At 42.4% G+C, this 27,408-nt stretch overlaps 1 protein-coding gene and 1 pseudogene across 2 annotated transcripts in view; one reads left to right on the top strand and one right to left on the bottom strand.

The window, feature by feature from the left end:
* Positions 1-8,732: 8,732 nt before the first annotated feature.
* LOC144482042 (U2 spliceosomal RNA) lies at positions 8,733-8,906 on the bottom strand (annotated as a pseudogene).
* A 9,445-nt stretch (positions 8,907-18,351) lies between these two features.
* Positions 18,352-27,408, top strand: part of LOC144481945 (cysteine/serine-rich nuclear protein 2-like) — a 53,297-nt gene continuing 44,240 nt past the window's right edge. The window contains exon 1 of one of the 2 annotated variants that reach the window (XM_078201118.1): positions 18,352-18,584. The gene's annotated coding sequence lies outside the window, so the exon portion shown is untranslated. The remainder of the gene's footprint in view (positions 18,585-27,408) is intronic. The other variant, XM_078201119.1, reaches the window with a different exon arrangement.

Below are 27,408 nucleotides of genomic sequence, written 5' to 3'. Positions count from 1 at the left end.
CAAAAGTTTAATGGTGTTTTCCAGATTGTCGTTAGTGTTGCTTGCTTCCCTGTAATGATGTTCTGCTATTTCAGCTCGTGATTTCAGTGCACTGCTGTGTTCTCGAAGATGTTTTAGCTCATTCACCAGATTATCTTCAGTACCCTGGGAGCCAAATGTGTCTGACTTTCTCAATTCATTTTCAACCTCAAAATATTCCTGTGACCGAATGTTAAATGCTTGGTGAAGATTCTCTATGAATTTCCTGATGTATCTGAAAGCAATTGTCTGGGCCTTCTTGCAAGGTGGAGATTTTGTGATGTCTGTTAGTATCATATCAATCTCTCCCACTGCTGCGTCCAACTGTTTCGCAATGTTTGGTTCCACTATTTTCGCTGTACTCATTGGCTGCATATCCAGAAGATGCATGAGCGTTTTAGGATCCATCTTTTTCTCTCTCCACCATTTCAAAATAGTACCTTTACCACCAGGACCTGCAATAAAATCACAGTGTAAGACCAATTATTGCACACTTGATTATGTTTTGACAGTGTTTAAGGTGCTATATCAATACAAGGGGTGTCACAGTGGCACAGTGGTTAACACTGCTGCCTCACATCGTCAGGGACCCAGGTTCAATTTCGGCCTTGTGTCACTGTCAGTGTGGATGTTCTCCCCGTGTCTGCATTGTTTTCCTCTGGGTGCTCCGGTTTCCTCCCACAATCCAAAGGTGTGCGGGTTAGGTGGATAGGCCATGCTAAATTGTCCCTTATTGTCAGGGGGAATAGAATGGTAAATATGTGGGGTTACGGGGATAGGACCTGAGTGGGATTGTTGTTGGTGCAGACTCGGTGGGCCAAATGGCCTCCTTCTGCACTGTAGGGATTCTACGATTCTAAGTCTTTCTCTTTCTTTCAATCAAAATTGAATATTGTGTAATTTAGTGCCTACTCTGAATAATTTTAACATTGTACAATACAACTTCCTAAATATTGGCTCAGTGATAGCACTTTTACCTCAATTGAATGATCATGGGTTTGAGTTCCATTTCATGGCTTCAGCATCTAATCTAGGCTGATACAGCAAGTCAGTACTGAGAGACCGCTGCATTGTTAAGAGTGCTATCTCTCAGGTGAAATGTTAAACCGAGATCCCACCTCTCCATTCAGTGGGATGTTAAGATTTGAAGTAAGAGCAGGGGAATGAAATCTCCTGGTATCCAAACTAACATTTGTCCATCAACCAAACAGATTAGCTGATCATTTATTTTATTGCTGTTCGTGTGCAATGTGGTTGCCATGTTTGACTATAAAAATGTGAGTAGACTTCAGAAATAAATCATTGGCTAGAAAGTAATTTGGGACATCGTGAGGACGTGAGAAACACTTACCAAATGCAATCAGGTACAGAATCGTAGTGGTTATGTTACTGGACTAATAATCCAAAAGCCTGAACTAATAATCCAGAGAATGAGTTTAAATCTCACCATGAGAGATTGAGAATTTGAATTCAGCTTTTAAATAAAAATATTTGGAAATTATTCTGTCCATTTATGTGTGGTCATTTAATATGTCATTTAATATGTTAGTATGTTAGTATTTTCCTCCTTTCTGACCAAGTTCCTAAAGTTTGTTTGGGGAGCAATTGGTTTGACAAATCCTTGCTTTAACAGGTCCTGTAATGGCATTTAAGGGCTTGTTAAGGGCATCAGTCAAACATGCAGATTTGCTTATGCTTGCCTTCCAGCCAGCATCACATAAAAAAATTTCATCAGCCTGAAACATGGGGGGGAATCTTACCAGAAAATGGCAGAGTGTTGTTTCCAGCAAGAAAACCGGTGTCTTTCTCTCCAGAGAAACACACCAGTTTTTCTGCCAGATCTTACGGAACTGCCAAAAAAAAGTCAAAGGGGCGTGATACATGCTGTCACGCAGGGTGGTGGGGTCTCAACATGCCAGCAAAACCCGGCTGCACTGAGATTGGGGCACCATGTTTAAAGGTCTCAGAAGCTCCCCTCCCTCCCCCTCGGCACTTCTCTGCACCCCACGATCATCGGCCCTTTCCCCTCTCCCAATCATTGCCCCCCCTCCCCCAATCAGAGCTGGCACCCACCTCTCCCGCCCCACAACGGTCATTGCCAGCATCCCCAGCATCTGTGTCTGCTCCCAGCCACCTCCACATCTCAATGAATCCTCCCCCTTCTCATGAGGCTCCCACTGGGGCATGCCCCTTGGCACAGGTTGGCACTGCCAGCTTATCATTTCAAGATGGCATTGGCATGGTGTCAACCTGGCAGTGCCAACCTCTTCTAAGTGGCAGTGCCAGGGGGCATTGCCAGGCCACTACCTGGTCATGTCCCCCCCCCCCTTTCTGGGGTGGGGGTGGGCTATATCTATCTTTATGCCTCCAGGGAGATCCCCACAACAGGTTCACGTTTGGGTTTTAAAAAATTCATTTGTGGGACATGGGCGTCGCTGGCTGGGCCAGCATTTATTGCCAATCCCTAGTTGCCCTTGCAGGGCAGTTGAAAATCAACCGCATTTCTGTGGCTCTGGAGTCACATGTAGGCCAGACCAGGTAAGGACGGCAGATTTCCTTCCCTTAAGGACATTAGTGAACCTGTTGTAAACTGCTCTGAAATGACGTCACATTGATGCAGTGTCAATACATGGCCTGGGGTAAATATCTGACCATATCTGACGCTTGGCCATGTATTGACACCGCGAGATTTGTGACTTCTGGATCTTGAGCCACCACTGGCATTCACATGGACAGTGAGCGTGGGCTCAAGATCGTCCCCATTAACTCTGTTTCTCTTTCTATCGATGCTTCCTGACCCGCTAAGTGTTTCCAGCATGTTCCGTTTTTGTATTAAGTTAATAATGCTTGCTGTACAGGTTTCAGTATGGTAGAGAATCAGCGGAAATCCATCAAAAGTAGACAGTAATCAACCTAGATCCATTGAAATGAATCAAGATAAAAACCATCAGAATATGTATACAATAATAAAGTTTAACAATTTTAAAAAAAATATATACTTTTCCAATTCAATCAAATCAAATCCAATTCAGAGTCTCAACAAGTTGAGACATTTCAGATCCAGGCTGACAAGACAGGGCGAGCGACCAAACCACCCTGTCCTGGGCCTGATCTACATGAGCCAAGCTGATTGGAGAAGGGGGAGGTTCCTCCTCCAAGACTTGAGCTCATTTGCATCTTAGCCAAAAGGCCGAGATGTCGCTTTTAAAAATTGCTTCATATGAAACATATGAAGCCTCAGCGTAACCTAATGACCTCGACCAAGTGCAGCCGACAATGGGGTGCCGACCATACACTTGATCTTAGCCAAAAGGCCGAGAAGCAATTAGTCTGGTAATAATTTGTGCTAAATAGTGATTGTGTGTTACAAATCACTCAGGGAGTCCAAGTTGCTATGGCAACATGCACTTTTATATGCACATGGTAGTCTGGATAGTGATGGTCGAGGCTCCAACTTTCCTTCCATCACATGGCTGACCATGAATCTCTCACGCCTGTCATAGGCATGTATTGAAAGGATTTGCAGGTTGATAATCAACCTGTTTGGACATGTTATAAAAGCACCTTCCTTAGTCATCAAGTCCTGTGTAAGATTCAAACCCAGAACTAATGTTTCAGAGGTGGGGTTGCTACCCACTGCATCACATGACTTCCACATATTATATTTGTACAAGGTCAATTTTAGATAAATCAGGTCTGTAAAAACTATTTATCTGACAATGTTACAGTCACACTGCAGTGTGCCACAGGACCTAGTTCTCTTTAGGGATCAACCCTATCTAAATTTTCACACTTGAGGGAGTTTTTGTCAAGTATTAGGGTCAAGTATTTTGTCAAGTATTAGTACAAGGGGCGGCACGGTAGCACAGTGGTTAGCACTGCTGCTTCACAGCTCCAGGGTCCTGGGTTCGATTCCCGGCTCGGGTCACTTTGTGGAGTTTGCACATTCTCCTTGTGTCTGCGTGGGTTTCCTCCGGGTGCTCCGGTTTCCTCCCACAGTCCAAAGATGTGCGGGTTAGGTTGATTGGCCAGGTTAAAAAAAAAAATTGCCCTTTAGAGTCCTGGGATGCGTAGGGTTAGAGGGATTAGCGGGTAAAATATGTGGGGGTGGGGCCTGGGTGGGATTGTGGTCGGTGCAGACTCGATGGGCCGAATGGCCTCCTTCTGCACTGTCGGGTTTCTATGATTACGTAAATTCTTCATGAAATCACTCATATATTTGAGTTTAATTTCTTCAACATTTTCAACAAAATTAACTGGGGCTTGTAGCTGAGCAGAGCAGAGAGTGAACTGGAATAAAAACAGAAAGTGCTCGAAAAACTCAGCAGGTCTGGCAGCATCTGTGGAGAGAGAAAGGTTAACATTTTGAGTCCAAAATGACTCTTCTTTGGAACTTCTGAAGAAGAGTCATATTGAAGTTGAAAAGTTTAACTCTGCTAACTGATGAGGGGTGATCTTATAGTGGTCTATAAAATAATGAGGGGCATAGATAAGGTAGATAGTCAATATCTTTTCCCAAAGGTAAGGGAGTCTAAAACTAGAGGGCATAGGTTTAATGTGAGAGGGGAGAGATACAAAAGGGACCAGAGGGGCAATTGTTTCACACAGAGGGTGGTGAGTGTCTGGAACAAGCTGCCAGAGGTCGTAGTTGAGGCGGGTACAATTTTGTCTTTTAAAAAGCATTTAGACAGTTACATGGGTATGAGTATGGAGGGATATAGGCCAAATGCGGGCAATTGGGACTAGCTTAATGGTAAAAAAAAGGCGGCATGGATAAGTTGGGCCAAAGGGCCTGTTTCCATGCTGTAAACCTCTTTCGACTCTATGACTCTATGATTGTGATGGAATACTCTCCACTTGCCTGGTTGAGTGCAGCTCCAACAACACTAAAGAAACTTGAGACCGTCCAGGACAAAGCAGCCCGCTTAATTGACACCCCATCCACAAACATTCACTCCCTCCACCACAATGGCAGCAGTATGAACCATCTGCAAGATGCACTGCAGGAACTCACCAAGGCTCCTTAGACAATACCTTCAAAACCCACTACCGTCTAGGACAAAGGCAGCAGATAAACGGGAACGCCACCACCTGCAAGTTCCCTCCAAGTCACTTACCATCCTGACTTGGAAATATATCACTGTTCCTTCACTGTCACTGGGTCAAAATCCTGGAACTCCCTCCCTCACAGCACTGTGGATGTACCTATGACACCACATGGACTGCAGCAATTCAAGAAGGCAGCTCACAACCACCTTCTCTAGGGAAATTAAAGTTGAGTAATGAATGCTGGCCTAGCCAGCAAAGCCCACATCCTGTAAATGAAGAAAACAAATCCGCTGCGTTTTTCCAGCACTTTCTGTTTTTATTTCAGATTTCCAGCATCTAAAGTATTTTACTTTTAGTTTAGAGAGAGAACTGGCTTCATTGTCATGGTCATGCATGTCATGGTTCCTGAGACGATCCTTCACATATTTCCTCCTGTACAGTCTTAAAACTCATTTGTTCCTGTCTGGTGTCAGTCTAATATTTAGCCTGCTCTAAACAGCCTTCAATGGGGTGGTCTTAGGTAGTCTGGAGAAGATGCTTCCTGGCTTAGTTTTCATTTTGTTTTCTGGTGAGTTGAGGTTTGCTCATGTCCCTGTACACATCTATGGCCACTTCCTGCATTGACTGCAACCTCTAGGCAAAGTGTTCTTAAAGTTACATCCTTAAATTCTGGTGTTCTGATCTACAGAAGTTTGGAGATTGAAGTGTTTTGCTGAGATTGAAAGTGACAACATTTTAAAGTGTCCACTGCAACTTGAAATGTGAATTTTCATATACATTTGGAATAAAAACTTCTAAGCTCATAATTTGCTGTCCCATATGCTCTTTCTCTTCCTTCCATCGTATAGTTGTGCCTAAATCAACACTTACCACATTGCATCTCATTATTTTCCTGGACTCAAAACTGTGGATGTCTCCTGTTAATTTGGACACTAGGACACATGGCAAAATCTAATACGTTTCTAAATTTACCTGTTGATTTTTCCTTTATACGCTCATGTTGAAGACTAAACAGAGTGTTAGATAGTTTATGGAGACTGTCTATACACTCTTGTGAAGAAGCCAAGCTTGACTGCACTTTCACATTCACTTCCTCAATCCATTCAGCTGACCGTTCTTCAATTTCTCCATCCTCCTCGAACTCTTCTTCATCGATTAATGTTTGATCTGCAATATACATGGGTAAGATAAAATTATATTTGTAAATTAGATTGAAACAGTCTATCCGGCCTTTATAAAGCTGTTCCTGTTTTAAGAACACTTATTCTGATTTATATCTTTGTTTGAAGATGAAGAATTTAGTGCTCGTCAGTGAAACACTTTCCACCTTGAGCATGGAGCATTATTAGCAGTGAACACTCTCAAATTAAGTATAATATAACAGACTGATGCTCCCTCTATACTGTTCCATCAAACACTCCCAGGACAGCATGAGGTTAGATACAGAGTAAAGCTCCCTCTACACTGTTCCATCAAACACTCCCAGGACAGGTACAGCACGAGGTTAGATACAGACTAAAGCTATCTCTACATTGTCCCCATTAAACACTCCAAGGACAGGTACAGCATAGGGTTAGATACAGAGTAAAGCTCCCTCTACACTGTCCCCCATCAAACACTCCCAGGACAGGTACAGCATGGGGTTAGATACAAAGTAAAGCTTCCTCTACACTGTCCCCATCAAACACTCCCAGGACAGGTACAGCACGGTGTTAGATACAGAGTAAAGCTCCCTCTATACTGTCCCCCATCAAACATTCCCAGGACAGGTACAGCATGGGGTTAGATACAGAGTAAAGCTCCCTCTACACTGTCCCCCATCAAACACTCCCAGGATAGTACAGCATGGGGTTAGATACAGAGTAAAGTTCCCTCTACACTGTCCCCATCAAACACTCCCAGGACAGGTACAGCACGGGGTTAGATACAGAGTAAAGCTCCCTCTACACTGTCCCCATCAAACACTCCCAGGACAGGTGCAGCACGGGATTAGATACAGAGTAAAGCTCCCTCTACACTGACCCCTATCAAACACTCCCAGGACAGGTACAGCACGGGGTTAGATACAGAGTAAAGCTCCCTCTACACTGTCCCCCATCAAACACTCCCAGGACAGGTACAGCACGGGGTTAGATACAGAGTAAAGCTCCCTCTACACTGTCCCCATCAAACACTCCCAGGACAGGTACAGCACGGGATTAGATACAGAGTAAAGGTCCCTCTACACTGTCCCCATTAAACACATCCATCCCAGAGGCTGGGTCACATAATTTCAAATCATGACCAGGGTCACTGGTTTACTGTGACTGATTCAGTCAAATTCTGTTTAGGAATGCCATATTCGTACCGCCTTGTTTGAGATCACAATCTGCAATTCCTTCCATTCCGCCTAGCCAATATTTATCCCTCAAACCAACACCCTCAAAACAGATGATCTGATCATTTATTTAATTGCTGCTTGTGGAATATTGCTGTGTAAACTGGTTGCTCTATTTCCTTCATGACATTAATAATTATGATTCAGAAATATTGCTTTGATTGTAAAGTGGGATGTCCTGAAATGGGGGAAGGCATTATACAAATGTAACCTCTTTTTTTCTAATGAGACTCCACCCTTATCCCAACATTTCCATTCAGGATATCATTAAGAGTGCCATTAATAGTAACAGGAGGAGGCCATTTAACCTCCTTGAGTCTGTTCCACCATTCGGTGAAATCATGGCTGATCTGTAATCTAACTCCATATAGCCCATCTTTGCCCCATATCAAAATAAAAATCTATCAACCTCAGATTTAAAATGAACATTTGATCCAGTATCATTTGCTGCTTGCAGAAGAGTGTTCCAAACTTCTACCATCCTTTGTGTGTGGATGTATTTCCTAATTTCACTCCTGAAAGATCTGGCTCCCATTTTCTGACTATGCCCACTAGTTCTAGACTCCCCAACCAGCCAATGGAACTAGTTTCTCTTTAACCAATCTATTCATAGTAAGGTGAAACTGTACAAAAATAACTCTTTTTAAATTTGAAAACTTCAATTAAATCATCCCTTGACCTTCAAAATTTGCGGGAATACAATCCTTGTATGTGTAATCTCTCCTTGCAATTTAACTCTTGGTTGAACTGAATATTCTTCCAGCAAAATTACACTGCACTACCTCTGGGGCCAATATGTATTTCCTAAGATGTGATGGCCAGAATTTCTCACAGTACTCCAGGTGTGATCTAACCAGGGCTTTGTATAGCTGAATCAAGACTTCTACCCTAATGTATTGTAGTCTTTTAGATATAAAGATCAGCATTCCATTAGCCTTTTTGATTAATTTCTGTACCTGCTTAGGACATTTATGACATCAAAAACCTGGTCCTTGAAGTCTCTTTGGACTGCCATTGTTCCTAGCTTTTCACCATTTCAAAGATACTCTTGTCTATAATTTTTAGGTCCAAATTGGGAATTTATGATGAAATGGCTGACTCCAAGCTAACATCAGATTGTTTTTTTTTATACTTTTCCAATTCAATCAAATCAAATCCAATTCAGAGTCTCAACAAGTTGAGACATTTCAGATCCAGGCTGACAAGACAGGGCGAGCGACCAAACCACCCTGTCCTGGGCCTGATCTACATGAGCCAAGCTGATTGGAGAAGGGGGAGGTTCCTCCTCCAAGACTTGAGCTCATTTGCATCTCAGCCAAAAGGCCGAGATGCCGCTTTAAAAAATTGCTTCATATGAAACATATGAAGCCTCAGCGTAACCTAATGACCTCAACCAAGTGCGGCCGACCATGGGCTGCCGACCATACTACACTTGATCTTAGCCAAAAGGCCGAGAAGCGATAGCCTGTCTACACTTGATCTTAGCCAAAAGGCCGTATTGGTTCAGTAAAATATTACTTTGTGAGAAATTGTTCTGTCTAGTTGGTCAGTGTTAATGCACATCATAGTAATGTGAAACTGTACAAAAATAACTCTTTCTAAAAAAAAACCTGATAAGCACATTATTAGGCTTGAAATAAAACCTGGGAATTTTAAGAGCTGATTTTATCCAAAGACTGCTCACCCTAAAGGCTCATCATTCCAGTCCCTGAAAGGCTTCACAGTACATATTTTAAGAGTCTATGTGTGACACATCAACTAAAGGTGCATTTACAATTCTGTTCACGTGAAGTGTTTTGGCTTCATATTTATGATTGTTGCATTATGAATGAAATATTAGTCGTACTGTGCAGTCCTTTTAAAGTTGAATGATGTGTTGAAACATGCGTTTTGGGTTACATAGTAAATATAAAATCACAAAGACCCACTTGATAAACATGAGAGAATAACTTTGAAAGCTTCCAAACCAGGTCTACACATACAGTCAACAACCTGCCTTCGAACCTACAGCTGACTCCACCTAAGGTGCATGGGATTGATATGTGATTTAACCAAGTGAGAAACATCAGTTCGATACAATATTTGACCTACACCCAATGTATCCCAACTTGTTAAATTAGTATCTTTCATTGTGCTTTTTGCCAATTAATGATATTCAGCAATTTAACTGTGATTTGATTCTTACTGGATATTCACACAAATACATATTCCATCAAGAGCTGCTGAATAGAAATATTCATCAACCCTGGCTGATTTCCCCTCACAAACCAAAATGTAGTGCTCCCACAGCTGCCCAAGATAATGCAACACAGACCAGGAATCAAACCTGGCACCTACTAGCTTGTATATCAGTGTCTTTACTCACTGGGTAATCAAAAAAGTATAATTTTCACTGAGTGTCGCTTTGTCGACTAAACTGTCACTTTGTGACACAAATACCTCTGTTGAGGTATTCGAACTGAAACTGGATCTGGCCCATTTCCAGCAGAGAGCAAGGGAATTGTGGTGCAAAATGAAATGAAATGGTTGAATTGGATCCTGGTTGATAGGATGACCTGGAAGTTCATTTCTCTTGCGTGCATTCCAAATAGGGCATGCAAATTATTGAGTCCCTACTGTTCTGTATTCAATACACTATCTGTAATAATATAGCAAAAATTTTACATTTATGCACACTTTCTGTGTACAAAACCTTATTTCCTCATCGCATTTTTGTTAAAATTTTATGTTAACCTTTCCCATGATAAATTCCTCTGTCCACATTTATAATGAATCTGCCAGTGTAAACTTGTCACGCTGTAGTTACACCCTCCCACCAGCTGTATTGCTGAAATGTCTTGTTTTTACATCACCCAGCTTTTCAGCCTGTACTGCAGTTAGTCGAACACTCCAACCAACTCTACTTCTCTGCTTCTCACTTTGGGACGGTTAGGTTAAAATTGCTCCTCAGTATGTAAAGCCACTGGAGATTAACTAGTTTATAATAAATCGCATACTGCTGTCTGATAGCCATTGCAGAATAAACTTTAAAATTTCCTCCTTGGTGCTGCTGCCAGTTGCAAACTCAGTGATCGTATCTATCAACCACTCCCTTTCCTTCCTTTCAGGGGGAAAGGTGAATTTTGGCACTTGCTGGTGGTCAAATTTCGCGTGGCTCAAGGCAGAATTCACTTTGTCCAGAATGTCCCTCAAACGTTCTGCAACTTCCTGTTGGCAAATGTTAAAAGAAAAATGAAAAAAAGCAAGCTATTCAGCAAATTAGTAGTTTCAAAAATAGCATACCTATTTTTGGAAATGTTATTTACTCCAAAAAGACACAAATCACTTCACTCAGCCTAGCTATGCCCTGCTGTGTAAAATGAAGACAAAGTAATTATATCTCAATGATGAAAAAAGAAAGATTTGTATTTATGTAGTGTCATTCATGAATTCAAGATGTCCCACAGTGTGCTAACCATTGAAGTACCATTTGAATGTAGTTACTGTTGAAATATGAGAATGATGTGGAGATGTCGGTGTTGGACTGGGGTAGGCACAGTAAGAAGTCTCACAACACCAGGTTAAAGTCCAACAGGTTTATTTGGCAGCACGAGCTTTCGGAGCGCTGCCCCTTCATCAGGTGAGTGAAGGATTGGGTTCACAAACATGGCATATATAGACAGAGACTCAATTTACAAGATAATGGTTGGAATGCGAGTCTTAACAGGTAATCAAGTCTTTACAGGTAGACAATGCGAGTGGAGAGAGGGTTAAGCACAGGTTAAAGAGGTGTGAATTGTCTCAAGCCAGGACAGTTAGTGAGATTTTGCAAGCCCAGGCAAGTCGTGGGGGTTACAGATAGTGTGACATGAAGCCAAGATCCCGGTTGAGGCCGTCCTCATGTGTGCGGAACTTGGCTATCAGTTTTTGCTCAGCGACTCTGCGTTGTCTTGTGTCGTGAAGGCCGGGTTGGAGAGCGCTTACCCGAAGATCAGAGGCTGAAAGCCCTTGACTGCTGAAGTGTTCCCCGACAAGAAGGGAACACTCCTGCCTGGTGATTGTCGAGCGGTGTCCATTCATCCATTGTCGTAGTGTCTGCATGGTCTCGCCAATATACCATGCCTCAGGACATCCTTTCCTGCAGCGTAACAGGTAGACAACGTTGGCTGAGTCACAAGAGTATGTTCCGTGTACCTGGTGGATGGTGTTCTCACGTGAGATGATGGCATCCGTGTCGATGATCCGGCACGTCTTGCAGAGGTTGCTGTGGCAGGGTTGTGTGGTGTCGTGGTCACTGTTCTCCTGAAGGCTGGGTAGTTTGCTATGGACAATGGTCTGTTTGAAGTTGCACGGTTGTTTGAAGGTAAGTAGTGGGGGTGTGGGGATGGCCTTGGCGAGATGTTCATCTTCATTGATGACATGTTGAAGGCTCCGGAAAAGATGTCATAGCTTCTCCGCTCCGGGGAAGTATTGGACAACGAAGGGTACTCTGTCCGCCGTGTCCCGTGTTCGTCTTCTGAGGAGGTCGGTGCGGTTTTTCACTGTGGCGCGTCGGAACTGTCGATCGATGAGTCGAGCGCCATATCCTGTTCTTATGAGGGCATCTTTCAGCGTCTGGAGGTGTCTCTTGTGACCCTCCTCATCTGAGCAGATCCTGTGTATACAAGGTCTTGTCTATAGGGGATGACTTCTTTAACTTGTTTAGGGTGGAAGCTGGAGAAGTGGAGCATCGTGAGGTTATCCGTGGGCTTGCGGTACAGTGAAGTGCTGAGGTGACCGTCCTTGATGGAGATGCGTGTGTCCAAGAATGCAACCGATTCCGGAGAGTAGTCCATGGTGAGTCTGATGGTGGGATGGAACTTGTTGATGTCATCATAGAGTTGTTTCAGTGATTGTTCACCATGAGTCCAAAGGAAGAAAATGTCATCGATTTATCTAGTGTATAACATCGGTTGAAGGTCCTGTGCGGTGAAGAGGTCTTGTTCGAACCTGTGCATGAAGATGTTGGCATATTGAGGTGTGAATTTGGTCCCCATGGCTGTTCCACGTGTCTGGATGAAAAACTGGTTGTTGAAGGTGAAGAGGTTGTGGTCCAGAATGAAGCAGATGAGTTGTAGAATTGCCTCTGGAGATTGGTAGTTGTCGGCATTGAGTTCAGTACTCATCCCCTACGGACAAGTCCTCCATATACACAGGATCTGCTCAGATGAGGAGGATCATAACAGACGCCTCCAGACGCTGAAAGACGCCCTCATAAGAACAGGATATGGCGCTCGACTCCTCGATCGACAGTCGCGACTCGCCACAGCGAAAACCCGCACCGACCTCCTCAGAAGACAAACACGGGACACGGCGGACAGAGTATCCTTCGTCATCTGGTACTTCCCTGGAGCGGAGAAGCTACAATATCTTCTCCGGAGCCTTCAACATGTCATCGATGAAGACGAACATCTCACCAAGGCCATCCCCACACGCCCACTTCTTGCCTTCAAACAACCATGCAACCTCAAACAGACCACTGTACACAGCAAATTACCCAGCCTTCAGGAGAACAGTGACCACGACACCACACAACCCTGCCATAGCAACCTTTGCAAGATGTGCCGGATCATTGACATGGATGCCATCCACCAGGTACACAGTACATACTCTTGTAACTCGGCCAACATTGTCTACCTGATACGCTGCAGGAAAGGTTGCCCCAAGGCATGATACGTTGGCGAGACCATGCAGACGCTACGACAATGGATGAATGAACACTGCTCGACAATCACCAGGCAGGAGTGTTCCCTTCCTGTCGGGGAGCACTTCAGCAGTCAAGGGCATTCAGCCTCTGATCTTCGGGTAAGCCTTCTCCAAGTCTGCCTTCACGACACACGACAACGCAGAATCTCTGAGCAGAAACTGATAGCCAAGTTCCGCACACATGAGGATGGCCTCAACCAGGATCTTGGGTTCATGTCACACGATCTGTAACCTCCATGACTTGCCTGGACTTGCAAAATCTCACTAATTGTCCTGGCTGGAGACAATACACATCTCTTTAACCTGTGCTTAACGCTCTCTCCACTCACATTGTCTGCACCTGTAAAGATTTGATTACCTGTTATTACCTCGCATTCCAACCATTATCTTGTAAATTGAGTCTCTGTCTATATATGCCCTGTTTGTGAACCCAATCCTCCACTCACTTGATGAAGGGGCAGCGCTCCGAAAGCTCGTGCTACCAAATAAACCTGTTGGACCTTAACCTGGTGTTGTGAGACTTCTTACTGTAATGTGAGAAAACACTGCAGTCAATTTGTGCTCAGCAAGATCCCACAATAACAATAAAATAAACGACCAGATTTTCTTTTGGTAATTTTGCTTGAGGGCTAAAGTTTGGCGCCTATTCAATCACCATCATCCCAGCTCTTCCCCATTACCTCCCAACCGGGGTAATGACTCATTACCAATGTACAGTATGATAATAGAAAATATTTTTATTTCATTGAATATTTGGTGCCTCCCTGATAACCTGTACTGTGTAGCACTGTCTGACTCCAATGTTCTCATCTATATACCCTCCCCACTCAATGGTTTCCCACAGATAACTCTAGGAGTACTAAAATGTGAAAACTTTACAAATACAAATAATTTGCTAATCCTTTGTTCGAGCCAAAACAAAAGAAAATCACCAGTAGGTTTGTGTTTCTCCCTCCTCATGTGCGTAATATGGCAGACCTTATTCAGTATCAGACATCTAACACAGAGATGTAGCAAACCACTAATTTGTAGCGAAAATTGCTATTCCTGGTTCATGAAGGCCCACCACTTCTCTGTGCATTGAGAGATGGGCAATAAATGCTGGCTTTGCCAGTGATGCCCACGAATGATTTAATTTAAAAAATCCAAATGAACCACCAAGTTAAAAACACTGCAGGAAAAATGATCTGTTTTGTTTCCGTACAATCTGCCACAGTGACACCCGGTTGCGAAGGCCATGGATAACAATAGGGTTCTGAAAAATGGCAATTTTAGAATTTGAAGTTTTGTCCTGAGATAACAGTATCCACAAACATCATTCACATTTTGAAAAATAAAATGTCATGGTACTACATATAGCAAGCGCAATGAGAAATTTAATCAGCTCTGTGACTGACAATTCCTGTTTCCAAAGATTATTTTAAAAACATGCCCCACAATTCTCTCTAATCATCCCTGTTTCTCTGAAAATACAGTTCCAGTCTCAGGAGCAGACAAAATGCCAACATCATCTTCAACTCCCAGTTCTGGCTAGTCACTAAAACTTGCCATCATTCTGTGTATGTTTCTGTGCAAATCAAAATAACTAAGTGAACATATACAACAACGTTCCTCAACAAAACCTCAAGATCCAAAATAGTTCTAAACAAAAAGATCCCATAAAGTTTGGAGTAAGAAGAATATTTCTACCTATCAGAAATTGTTAACACCTCCACAAAGCCCTCAACACTCATGAGACATGAGCGTCACAGGCTGGTCAGCATTTATTGCCCATCCCTAGTTGCCCAAGGGCAGTTGAGAGTCAACCATATTGCTGTGGCTCTGGAGTCACATGTAGGCCAGACTGGGTAAGGGCAGCAGATCTCCTTCCCTAAAGGGGAAGCCAGATAGGTTTTATGCAACAATCGACAATGGTTTCATGAGCATCAGTAGATTCTTAATTCCAGATATTCTTTATTGAATTCAAATTCCACCATCTGCCACAGCGGGATTTGAACCCGAGTTCCCAGAACATTAGCTGAGTTTCTGGATCAATTGACTAGTGATAATACTAGTAGGCCATCCTCCAAATGGTGACAGGGAAAACAATGGCCCTTATTTTCCAGGAAAAGAACAGAAGAGTGGGACAGAATGGATTACTTTTTGAAAGTGCTGGCGCAGACTTAATCGGCAGAATGGCCTCCTGCGCTGGGAAAAGAAGTGGAGTGGGACCAATCGGATTATTTTTTGAAAGAGCTGATGCAGATTTAATGGAGATTTAATGGACAGAATGGCCTGTATTCTTTTATGATTCTATGATGATGAAGTTGTGATCTCCATCCATCCCATACCTTTTTCAGTCTGCTTGAAATCGTGCTTTTGTTGCCAAAAGGTAACTTGCTTCCTTACTCTTTGCTTGTGTGCCCCCTGGATAGCCACTAGGAGGACTCAGGAGCACTGCCAAGGCAGAACGCTTCCAGCAGATTAACCTGCTCTTGTCCAAGGCATGATGTGGAGATGCCGGCGTTGGACTGGGGTAAACACAGTAGGAAGTCTAACGAAACCAGGTTAAAGTCCAACAGGTTTATTTGGTAGCAAACGCCACTAGCTTTCGGAGCGCTGCTCCTTCGTCAGGTGAGATCTCCCACTCCACCTGACGAAGGAGCAGCGCTCCGAAAGCTAGTGGCGTTTTCTACCAAATAAACCTGTTGGACTTCAACCTGGTGTTGTTAGACTTCTTACTTGTCCAAGGCTGCAGAAAGATCGGAAAAATGAGAGAGCACTGCATCGACCCATGTGCTCGCAACTTTGCGGCATTTTCGCGCTGTTACACCGAGTACCACTTTTTAACGGAGGAGGGGAATGTAAATGTCAAGGCTGACGAGCTTTTCAGGGCAGTGCCACTAGCACGATAAACATCTTTATCTGCTTTCTTCCTGTCAAGGAACGCTCCTTTGGAATACAATGTTTCCGCCCAGATTCCGGTCCCAGATTGAAGTCATGGGGAAACAAAAATGAAAAAAAGGAGGAAATCTGAAAACAAAGGTAGAGAATGCGAGAAATCTACAGCAGGTCAGTCAGCTTCTGTAAAAAAAAAGACTCGTGTTTCGGATATAGATATTTAGTCAGAATCATAAATACGTTGTATCCTTCCAAGTTGCAGTGTTGAAATTGAGATGATGCTCCCGCTTCTAACTTCACTGGGTGTTCCGTCGAATGTAAATTTTAGTACAAACTTAAATAGCACTAAGAATTTCAGCCAGGAACCGACTTTCGAAGTGACTTTTTTGTGTGTGAAAATGTGTCATTGCTTTTAATAACTGATTTATATATTTTTCCTCACATTCTTTCTCCAATTGTGTGAAAATAATATAATTTCTTTTGATAACTGATCATATTTTTTCCTCATAATATTTATCCAATTGTGAAAATAATGTCATTGCTTTTTGATAATTGATCATATTTTTCCTCAGTTTCCTTTTCCAATTGTGTAATAATAATGTCATTGCTTTTTGATAATTGATCATATTTTCCCTCACATTCCTTCTCCGAATGTGCGAAAATATACAATTGCTTTTGATAACGATCACATTTTTCCTCACAATATTTCTCCAATTGTGAAAATAATGTCATAGCTTTTGATAACTGATCATATTTTCCTCACATACTTTCTCTCTAATTATGTGAAAATGTCAGTTTTTGATAACTGATCATAGTTTCCTCACATACTTTCTCTCTAATTATGTGAAAATAATGTCATAGCTTTTGATAACTGACCATATTTTCCTCACATATTTTCTCTAATTATGTGAAAATAGTGTAATTGCTTTTGATAACTGATCATATTTTTCCTCATATTCCTTCTCCAATTGTGCGAAAATATACAATTGCTTTTGCTTTTTCCTCACAATATTTCTCCAATTGTGAAAACAATGTCATTGCTTTTGATAACTGATCATATTTTCCTGATGTGGAGATGCCGGCGTTGGACTGGGGTAAGCACAGTAAGAAGTCTCACAACACCAGGTTAAAGTCCAACAGGTTTATTTGGTAGCAAATACCATAACTGGTATTTACTATTATGGTATTTGCTACCAAATAAACCTGTTGGACTTTAACCTGGTGTTGTGAGACTTCTTACCATATTTTCCTCACATACTTTCTCTCTCTAATTATGTGAAAATAATGTCATAGCTTTTGGTAACTGATCATATTTTCCTCACATACTTTCTCTAATTATGTGAAAATAATGTAATTGCTTTTGATAACTGATCATATTTTTCCTCACATTCCTTCTCCAATTGCGTGAAAATATTTACTTGCTTTTGATAACTGATCATATATTTTTCCTGACAATATTTCTCCGAGTGGTGACTTTACCTCTCTTGCTCGCGCTAGCTGCGCTGTCTCGATTTTTCCAATGGCGCGCTGGACGGTGGTGGAGAGGTCACTCTCACTCGCATTGGGGGTCAGGACAGTGCCCTCAGAGTCAGGCTTACTCGTGCCCTCTTTATTCTCCATGCCGTTTCGTCGTTAAAAAAAAAGGGCACACAACTGAGAACAGGAGAGAAAAAACCTTTGAACGCTTCAACTGTGCAGATATGTGAACGTTCACCTTAACCTTTTGCCCACCTATGGCGCTGAGGCGATTTCTCTCGGGGTTTTGACACCTTTAGCCCGTGTGTCATGAATGAGCGATTGTTTACCTGGGTTGACGCTGCGAAGGTGGGTTTGCTCGAAAATCGACGTTCTGGGGGATGGATTTACAATGATGGATAAGGTTAAAACCGACAATTGGAATGTAAGCGCGTCCCTTTTTAGGAAGGGCTCAGATAAATGTGCGAGTTTTTTTTTGGTTTGGGGGGTGGGGGTTTGAACCCTTGACAGCGAGAGAGGGAGTTTTTTTTAAAAAGAACTACAACTCCCAGGATGCTCCGGGCATCTCCCACGCGCAGGCGCGCGGCCACCCCCCCCCCCCCCCCGGGCGGGCGGGTGGCGTCACGTCTATAAATAGCGGCGCTGTGGAACGCCGAGCCTATTGTTAGACAGCTCGGTACATTGTCGCTGTTCAGAGCCCGGACTGCGACAAGTCACTCTCACCAATCCCACCAACTTTAGTTACCTTCATTCCAACACCCTCCCTTCCCCACCACCTCCCTTCTTCTCCCACCACCACCCTACAATCCAAACCATCGCCTGCCAACCCTCCCTCTGATTGCAACAAACCCAGACACCTCCACCGGCATCAAAAAAAAGAACACTTTCCTTTAACACGAATCTGTTTAGGGGGGAAAAGAGGGGGGGGGGGGTTGAATGTTATATTGTATGAAAAGCTGTTGTGGAGGAAAAAAAAGGGACTCGCCCAGCCAAGCGCCATTTAAATCCCTGTACAGCACTTAAATAGGAGAGAAACTGTCGATTATAATCTACATTTCAGGTAGGGGAATGCATTTTTTTCTCTCTCTCTCTTGTTTGTGCATGATCATTGGTCCGTCATTAACAAGGCTGGCAGAATGCTATTTTCTGCTTAATGATTCGGCTGGGCTATAAACAAGCCTTGACACCGTTTATGATGCGGTTTCCGGGAAAGTCGCCGGTGAATTTTCGTCAGAAGCAGTGAGCAGTTGATGAATCATGTCATGTTAAATACCACCTCCTTCCCATTGCTCTCCATTTACCTGACTGAAGCGGCGTTGCCCTTTACCCACTAGTTGTGCAAATCAAATGTCCAAATCTAGTTTGCCCACAGTTACAGTGAAGCGGGTCAACTGCAATGTAGTGAGGGCATTCTTCCTGTAACACTCCGTAAACGGTACAGTAAAACATTGAGCAAATAACTTGCATCCAGTGTTAATGCTTGCTGAACTCTCTCATATCTCCCGCACCTTTATATATTTCTCCATAAGTTGGGGGACCCTTTTTGTTCTGCCTCTATTGAAATCCGCAACAGTCCCATTCTCTAATATAAATTTACCAGCAAATCAACTAATAGTGTGTAAATATCAAGGAGTCTTACTCCCAATCCCCCCAAGACACTGACATTGTGACATGGCACTTGTGTGAATGAAGAGTTCAGCTACTCTGGCAATGGATATGTTATGTATTTTAATGACAGTAAAAATGTTATGGGGAGTGCTGGATATGCTTTGAAAGTCTCAGGGGATTTTATTTTATGATTTACGTTCAGTCCTGTATAGCAGTGAATAATCCAGCAAGGCTGTTGGTTAAAAAAGAGTTTTAAAAGACTAAGTTGTCGCTGAACCAGATGAGAAAAAGCAGTTTATTTGAGATTTTGTGCAGGCTATCCTAATAAAGCTTGTTTTTTAATGGATTCCTGCCCCAGGGCAACGTACAGTTGTAATACTGCCACTGGAAACAAAATGGACACATTATTAATCACAGATTCATCTCATAACACTGTAGTTTCCTAATCGCCAAAGCGAAGGACTGTTCAGAAAAGGACCCCATTTTGAGACGTTGATATGCAAGGATTTCTGGGTCTCGTGGTTTCAAAGCATATTGGGTTCACTGGTTTATGGTGTAAAATTGAGAAAAAAGTGTCTAAAGGAAATTGAGTAAGCACCTGAAGGGGAAAAATTGCAGGGGAAGGGAATGTGAGTCGTTGAATTGCTCTTGCAAAGATCCACTATGGGCTTGAGAGGCTGAATGGCTGCTTCATTTGCTGTAACCATTCTATTCTGTTATTGCTTGGGATTGCAGAACCGTTGCCACCTTTTTCTAGGGATCATGTTCTTCAATTCCTTCCATTTTTCCATGAAAACCAAAAACGTGTCCACAAAAGAGTTGCTGTCCTTATAAATGGTCACCGGTTTATGAATAAATCAAATTCTGTTAATACATGAAGCTCTGGGGTTTTTCTGATCCATCTTGTGGGGATTGTGTTGTATGATTTTGCTTTCTTGAGAAAAATGAAAACCAGTCACCTTGCATGTCAATCCTTTCTGGCCATTAATAACATTTTACTAACTTGTAGTGGGATTGCTTGGGAACCCAGAAGGCTTCCCATCTTCCTGACTGAAAACCAAGTAAGTAAAAGGGAAGGATTCTCTGCCCGCTGTGGGAGCACCATTGGCACAAAGACTGCAGCAGTTCAAGAAAGTCTACCAACTTCTGGATTAATTAATGAGGGGCAATAAATGCCAACCTTTCCAGTGTTGCCCATATCCCAAAAAGAAATGCTGCTCGTAGGCATCTTGCTTTACTATTGCAAATTGGATTTGGCAGAGATGAGGCAACAGGCGTGTGCTGACACTTGGCTGGGTGAGATTGATAATGTTAAAGTTTATTTATTAGTCACAAGTAAGACTTACATTAACACTGCAATGGTGTTACTATGAAATTCCCCTATCACACCTGGTAGATTTTAGTCCTTCTAAAACCCTGACACAATGTTGTTTTTCCAATGTGCTCCTGTACAAGGCATCCTTAAGACTGTACTTTTTAAACCTCCACACATAATGGGCATAAAACATCAGTACAAGTAAAATTATGTTCAGTAGACTTGTTACAGGTATGACAGTTCTGTGTTAATGGAACCAGAAGGAGAATGAGCTATAAATGTGCTTTTATAGGGTGCCTTTAATGTAGGGGAACATTCCAAAGCAGCTCACAGGCATAATTAAAAACAAAATATCCACACTGAACCAAAAGAAGGATATATTAGGAGGGGTCACTAAAAACTTGGTCAGTGCTAGGTTGTAAGGAGAGAGAGGGGGCATTTCCGAGCTTAGATGGCTGAAGGCTCAACCCCTAATAGTGGGTAATGGGAGTGAAAGATGCGCAAGTTGGTTGAGCTTCAACTTATATCTATTGCTGAAATGACTGGGCTCCGCTGGGCCTATTCTCAGAAGGTTTCCTACAGATGAAAAGACTACAGAACAATTTGCATTCGTATAGCACCTTTAATGTCGTAAAATGACCCAAGTTGCTTCACAAGACCATTATCAAGCAAGATTTGACATTGAGCAACCAAAGGTGATATTAAAACAGGTGACCAGAAGCTTGGTCAAAGAGGTAAAAGGAACATCTTAAAAGGAGGGGAGAGAAGTGGAGAGACATCACGTCTATGTGCGTGATGGGGGAAGTTGTATTTATTTGGTAAAATTGGCAGTTAGGTGAAATCTGTTTCTCAAAGTTGTCCCATTCAACTACTAGTGAATGCAATGGAGATACCAATATCTTCAGACATTTGCACCAGGAATGCGATGTTGTTGAGGTGAGACAAGTAATATGTTGGCACTTTTGGCTGCTTTGACAGAAGTAGAATGTGGGCGTGTACTGACAAATACTTGTTTGCCAATTTTCTTGAGCTGTGTGTTTCTTCAGTGTGGAGATGTAGAGCTGTGTCCTGGCACATTCCCACAAGGAAGAATTAGAGATCCATTGATACCATTTGTGCTCTCCAAACCTCCTTAATGCTGAGCTCAAACAGCGATGGGAAAAAGCAGCTCAACCACCTCGTACCCAAATAATAAGTAAGGCACAATGCCATACACATTGCTAACCAAGACGAATGGTACTGTATATATTGGTTTGAATAAAGAGACAACATCTGTATTCAGCCATCGAACAAAGACTGCAAATGAGCCAGTTTTGCAGCCTGCCACCTACCTGATTTATGGGATCAATGCATCCCCACCAACTTTGTCTACTTTAACACCTATTTATCTATTGAATGTCATGGGAAGGGAAGGGAAAATAACTGTTCTCTTTGCAGCCACTTGGTTTAACATACAAAACTTCTAGTTAGCCTTTTTTTCCAAAATATACTTTATTCATCAAATTTATAACAGTACGTTACAAAACATTTCAATTTACAGTGAGTGCAATAAAATTCAACTTGTCTCCATACAGCATGTTCCACTTTGAGGTACTTCTGTACAAAAGTAATATTTACAACATACATTCTGTGTCCGCCTTTGGGCCCAGGGGGTTAACAAATTTTCCAGCCCCTTGGTGTACTATGACTGAAAGGTCTTAGACAGCAATCTTTCCCCATTTGCAAAGCCTTTAGTTTGTCACCTAGAGCACACTCTATCCATACAGGAAATGAAATGTACAGGTTTCCTTTCACCCACTTTCGGCAGATGAGAAAAGGCTCTTGCTGTGCTCTTCCCTCAATGACATGGTTTACTTTGCATGCAAGGCATTAACTGGCTGTTCAGCCTGCTGATTGTCATGAATGGTTGCATCCATTTGCTAAAGTCCACAGATTGTGTTGCAAGATGTATAAGCTTCAATAAGCACAAGCAAGTAACTGTTTAAATTCTTGCGCTGTGCCAGGGATTCTTCTTTCTGTTCCCTACCCCCACGCAAGCTTTTGGTCATTTAAATAGCTTCAAATTCTATTAATTTACAAAAGAGAACCAATCCTTATCCACTGCAACAAGTCAACATTTCACATAAATGGCTTGAGGAGCAACAGTCCAGGGCACATTTGAAAATTATTCATGACCCTTGACCTACTAAGTTAAGAAGATTACTGAATAAAGACAATGTGCGCCAATATAAACCGCCTACTTGTACAGATTCTTTGAACAAAGTACCAGATTAAGGGGTCAGAACTTTTTAACGTGTGGGGTGTTGTATTCGAGTCCCCCGAAGCTCTCTGATTTTCTTTCCAGCATCACTTGTGAAAATGATTGCGCTCTTTAAGTTCCAAATTCAGCCACCACAGCAGATGATGACTGGCAGAGCTGATTGTCTCACTAACTGGCTCTGTGGTTGAGAGATGTTGCATGATAACTTAATAAGTTAGTAATTGGGTCAAGAGTTTGGAGCACCCGAAAAATCAGATGATTTGATTTGATTTATTATTGTCACCTGTATTGGGATACAGTGAAAAGTATTGCTTCTTGCGCGCTATACAGACAAAGCATACCGTTCATAGAGAAGGAAACGAGAGAGTGCAGAATGTAGTGTTACAGTCACAGCTAGGGTGTAGAAAAAGATCAACTTAATACAAGTAGGTCCATTCAAAAGTCTGCATGTGCTTTTTTAATTTACTCATAAACACAACTGGGGAGATACTAAAGAATACATTTGTAGCACCTCGCCCTCCCCCCAAAAGAAATGATGCAGCCTTGGGCACTAATATTGCACTCCCTTCTGCCCTAGCATCTTAAAAAAGTCGAAGCAAAATCATATATCCTCCTGTTGCGTCATCAAGCCAGATATGTCATCTTCCGAGACAGGCAAGGAGATTCCAGGCCAATAATGGAAGGAAAATACGCTGGAAACTGTCTTGCCAATCCGCTTCAGGTTGACTGAAGCCAGTCCAGGAGATCACATAGCCCACATTGGTTCTTATCAGGAAGGACAAACCAGCCCAACGTCATTTATGTAAAGAGATTCACTACTGAATTGGATCAAACATTTGAAGCTCAAGTTTTCTCATTGAACAGTGGACAATCTTGAGCTCTTTATGCATCCTTAGCCAGTTAACTTAGCCAGAAATAACCCAAAAAAAGGAGCTGGCCATGTGCTCTTCTCCTGCTCCTATTTCTTATGTTCTTATGCCTGTTCTGGGCTTGCTCCACATTGGGCCCATCTGTTCTATTCCCATTGACTCGATTCTAAAAGCAGCCCTGGACGAGGGCGTTATCCGAAACACAAGGTATTTTCTGGTGTTAAAGTAGGTGTGTCCCTTCAATGTCTACTTGATACAGAGTAAAGATCGACAATGAGGCTCAAGTGATTTTGCTATTTTCTGTTGGAGAATATTTGTCACAAATAAAGGTCTTTGTTCTTTTATGTAGCCCCTGCCCATTGAGCATAGCCCATACATTTATATTGTAGGACGTATTAAGTATGAAGGCTATGTAATAGTTCCTGACCTGTTTGAGCTCAGAATCCTTGACTTTTTAACCTCAAAGCGCATTTGATTTTTGATAGGAACCACTGAGGCCTTCATTGATAATGGCAGGCATTGCTGAACCTGGTCATGTGAGGGAGTTGAATAAGCACCCATTGAGTTACAGTCATGAATTCAGCAACAGGTGACATTCTCAAGCTCAGTGATGCCTCTGTCCTGATGTCGCCCATATTGGCTAGAAGCAAGAAAGAAGGGTGACTCCACAGTTAGGTGCTGTCAATATTGCAGGCAGGCACATTTAAATTGGTGAGTAGTTGATTAAAGAATAACATCCTGATTCACATTTCCTTTTCTGTCTTCTGATGATTCTTGCCCCTATTAAACAAATAAAACATTAAATGAAAGTCTGCATTTATTCACATAGTACTCCCTCAGTAAAGCCCACGTGTTGAGCCCTTTATGACAATCGATGTATAGCTTTTTTACAAGCATTTTTATTGAGGTGCGAAAATTGCCTAGGAACCAATTCAGCGATATTTGAGTCTTTTCCAGCTCATCAGGTGCTGGGGTTTGAGCACTTTGTGCAATCACCGTGACAAGTACTTTGTTTAGGTGTGTAAACTGCCTCGTCAGGCGCTAATACTTGTGCTCCGTGATTTTGCCCATTATTTAAAGAAACAGTATTGTAATTATAATCCGGTCTACATTCCATTGTTAGTTTTCCCAGTTTGAGACCATCATTAAAATGGACACGTGAATAGAATGGTTAAATGCTAATGACAAATAAATGACTATTTTGTCAGGTTTAACAGTTTTGCCTCTGTGATTACAGTAGGCAATGATCCTCTTCAGCACACCCTCTCTCAAAGCAGACACCTCTTTGAGGTGAAGAGAAATGACAGCTGCCCACCCTTATTCTGTCTTGATTCTTAATACAATGATGGTAAGACACTCTCCTGAATAAAGGAGATACTTGTGTGGAACAGTGTTGTGTTAATGGGAACCCAAGCAATCCTTTACGCATTGTAGCCTGGCTAACGTGGTGCCAAAACTGAGCCGTCAGTGTGGAATTCCCTTCCTTAGTCAATTGCACATTCTGTACCTGATCATTCTCTTCAGGGTCTTGGGGAATACTGGATACTTATTGAACAATTAGCCATTTACTGTTCCTAATTTTTGATGATGGCATCTGTCACCACAGAATTTTAACATGAATGCTTTTGGATTTTTTTAACATTTGTTTTGCTGTGATTTATGATCTGAATACATTTCCTTAACTATTTATTTTTTTATTTGATTAGTGTCACAAGTAGGCTTGCAATGAAGTTACTGTGAAAATCCCCTAGTTGTCACACACCGGCACCTGTTTGGTAACACTGAGGGAGAATTTAGCATGGCCAATGCACATGAGGGAGGAAACCGGAGCACCTGGAGGAAACCCACGTAGACATGGGGAGAATGTGCAGACTCCGCACAGACAGTGACCCAAGCCGGGAATTGAATCCGGGTCCCTGGCGCTGTGAGGCAGCAGTGCTAACCACTGTGCCACTCTGCCGTCCAAGAGAGGCCCAACCTGTAATGGTTGGGATTAGTTGTAGGAATCCCCTTTTCAGGGAAAGGTATCTAATAGAATTAACTCAACCACAGCAAATTATGTTTTAGTGACAACAGGAGTCTCGCATGGCATGGGTTGTGTCTTTAAAACAAAATGAAGCGCGCATTGCCACCACTGTGTCAGCCAATAAGTTCAAGGCAGGGTGGGCCTTATGGCTGGACTAACAGCAAGCAGAAGTTAGAACACGCGACTAAAAGTACAGCAGGATCCCCAACGAAAGCAGGATTATTTCTTCAAGGTGTAGCGAGCGGAAGATAGTTACGTAATATAAAATGTTTGCAAAATCAAGCCCAGAAACTTGGTGGTCTCCATGCGATTGGACAAAATTACCCAATCACTTCTCCTTGTGCCTGAGAATAGTGATGTAACTGTATGCAACCATCTCCATCAAACAAATGGAGGAGAGGGCACTGTGTTGCATTTGGTACTTTACCTTTGTGGTTCCATAGGAATTGAAGGCAAGTGGCACACAGTAGACAGGAATGAAGTGTGTCATTTCTCAGCTGCCTTGTACTATTTTTTATATACTGATGGTTCTGCTGATAAGAGGCAGGGCTGAAGGAAAACTCGCTGTGATCAATGGCTGCATTCAGACTAGTAGCAGAAACAATGCACTTTTGACTTGGGGAATTAAATGGGTGGTACTTTATTCCTATCACTGCGAAGCTCTTAAAAATTGTCAATCTTATGATGGGTGAGTGAGCATCTACACTTGCTTTGATCACAGGTCAAGTGAAAGTGGTTTATTTTGTCAAATATTGGTAGCGATATGTAAATTTTCTTATCTACTTTTATTCACTTGGTAAACTAAGCTTGTGAGCAGTGTTTTTGTTCAAATCCCGGACTCTGAGTTATTTCTCTAGAAGTGCCATCTCCAAGTACAACTCTTGTTTGGCTATTTGTGGAAACTGATAATTTAAGACCAGATTTTAACACATTGTAATACTTGAGCTTTTCACTAGTATAGTTGGGGAAAAAAGCCCAATGGGGACTGTGGCAACGTAGCCCAGGTTCACAGACCAAATTCAAGTATTCGTCATGAAAATAGTTGTTTGATAATGCAGAACTTGAGCATTGCTGAAAAAAGGCATTTTGTTAAAGCTTTCCATCTTGCATTCATCTGGTGAATTGCAAGAATATGAATATCAGGGGAAACAATGACTTTATACTGTATGAGAAGAGAGTGCTGATTGGTCGGCAAGTGGACTCTGGTAGAGATGGTGCTGTGGAAAATGCATCAGTTGATGGTGACTGACAGTTAACTGTCAAGCATTGTTTGAAAACTTAAACCAGGCAGCTTGACTCTGATTGTTCAAGACATTGCCCTGAGGAATGATCCAGCGCATGGCTGGATGTGGATTTTCTAACTAAATGCCTTGACCAGGAATGTATGATGGGGTGTACTATGGATGAAATGGCAAATTCTCTTTTTCCAACATGTCTGAACTTCAAGAGGCAAGCCAATACTGAGATCTGGCATCAAATACCCAATTTCTCTCCTCTCCATCTCATCTTGCCCAACAGCCATGTATGACCAATTTCAAAGAGGTTGCTGGATAGTAATCAGGAGCAGGAACCCTGTGTTTCGTGTGCTGATGCCAATTGTAGCTCCCCTACTACTGCCTCTGAAATCAGCCAACTTGGCAAAATGAACCGAGATCATTGTGGGAGGCAATACCACATTCCTTCCTTATTGGGCAGCAGTGATCCCTGCGCTCCTATATGTATTGGAGACTTGAATAACCTACAACAGGCACTTCAAAGCACTGGAGAAGTACCACCAACGGTGCCTCCATAAAATCCTCCAAATCC

Source organism: Mustelus asterias, chromosome X (genome assembly GCF_964213995.1).
Source record: "Mustelus asterias chromosome X, sMusAst1.hap1.1, whole genome shotgun sequence".
Lineage (NCBI taxonomy): Eukaryota > Metazoa > Chordata > Chondrichthyes > Carcharhiniformes > Triakidae > Mustelus > Mustelus asterias.
Note: the sequence above shows the minus strand (reverse complement) of the source record. Positions and strands in the feature narration are given on the sequence as shown.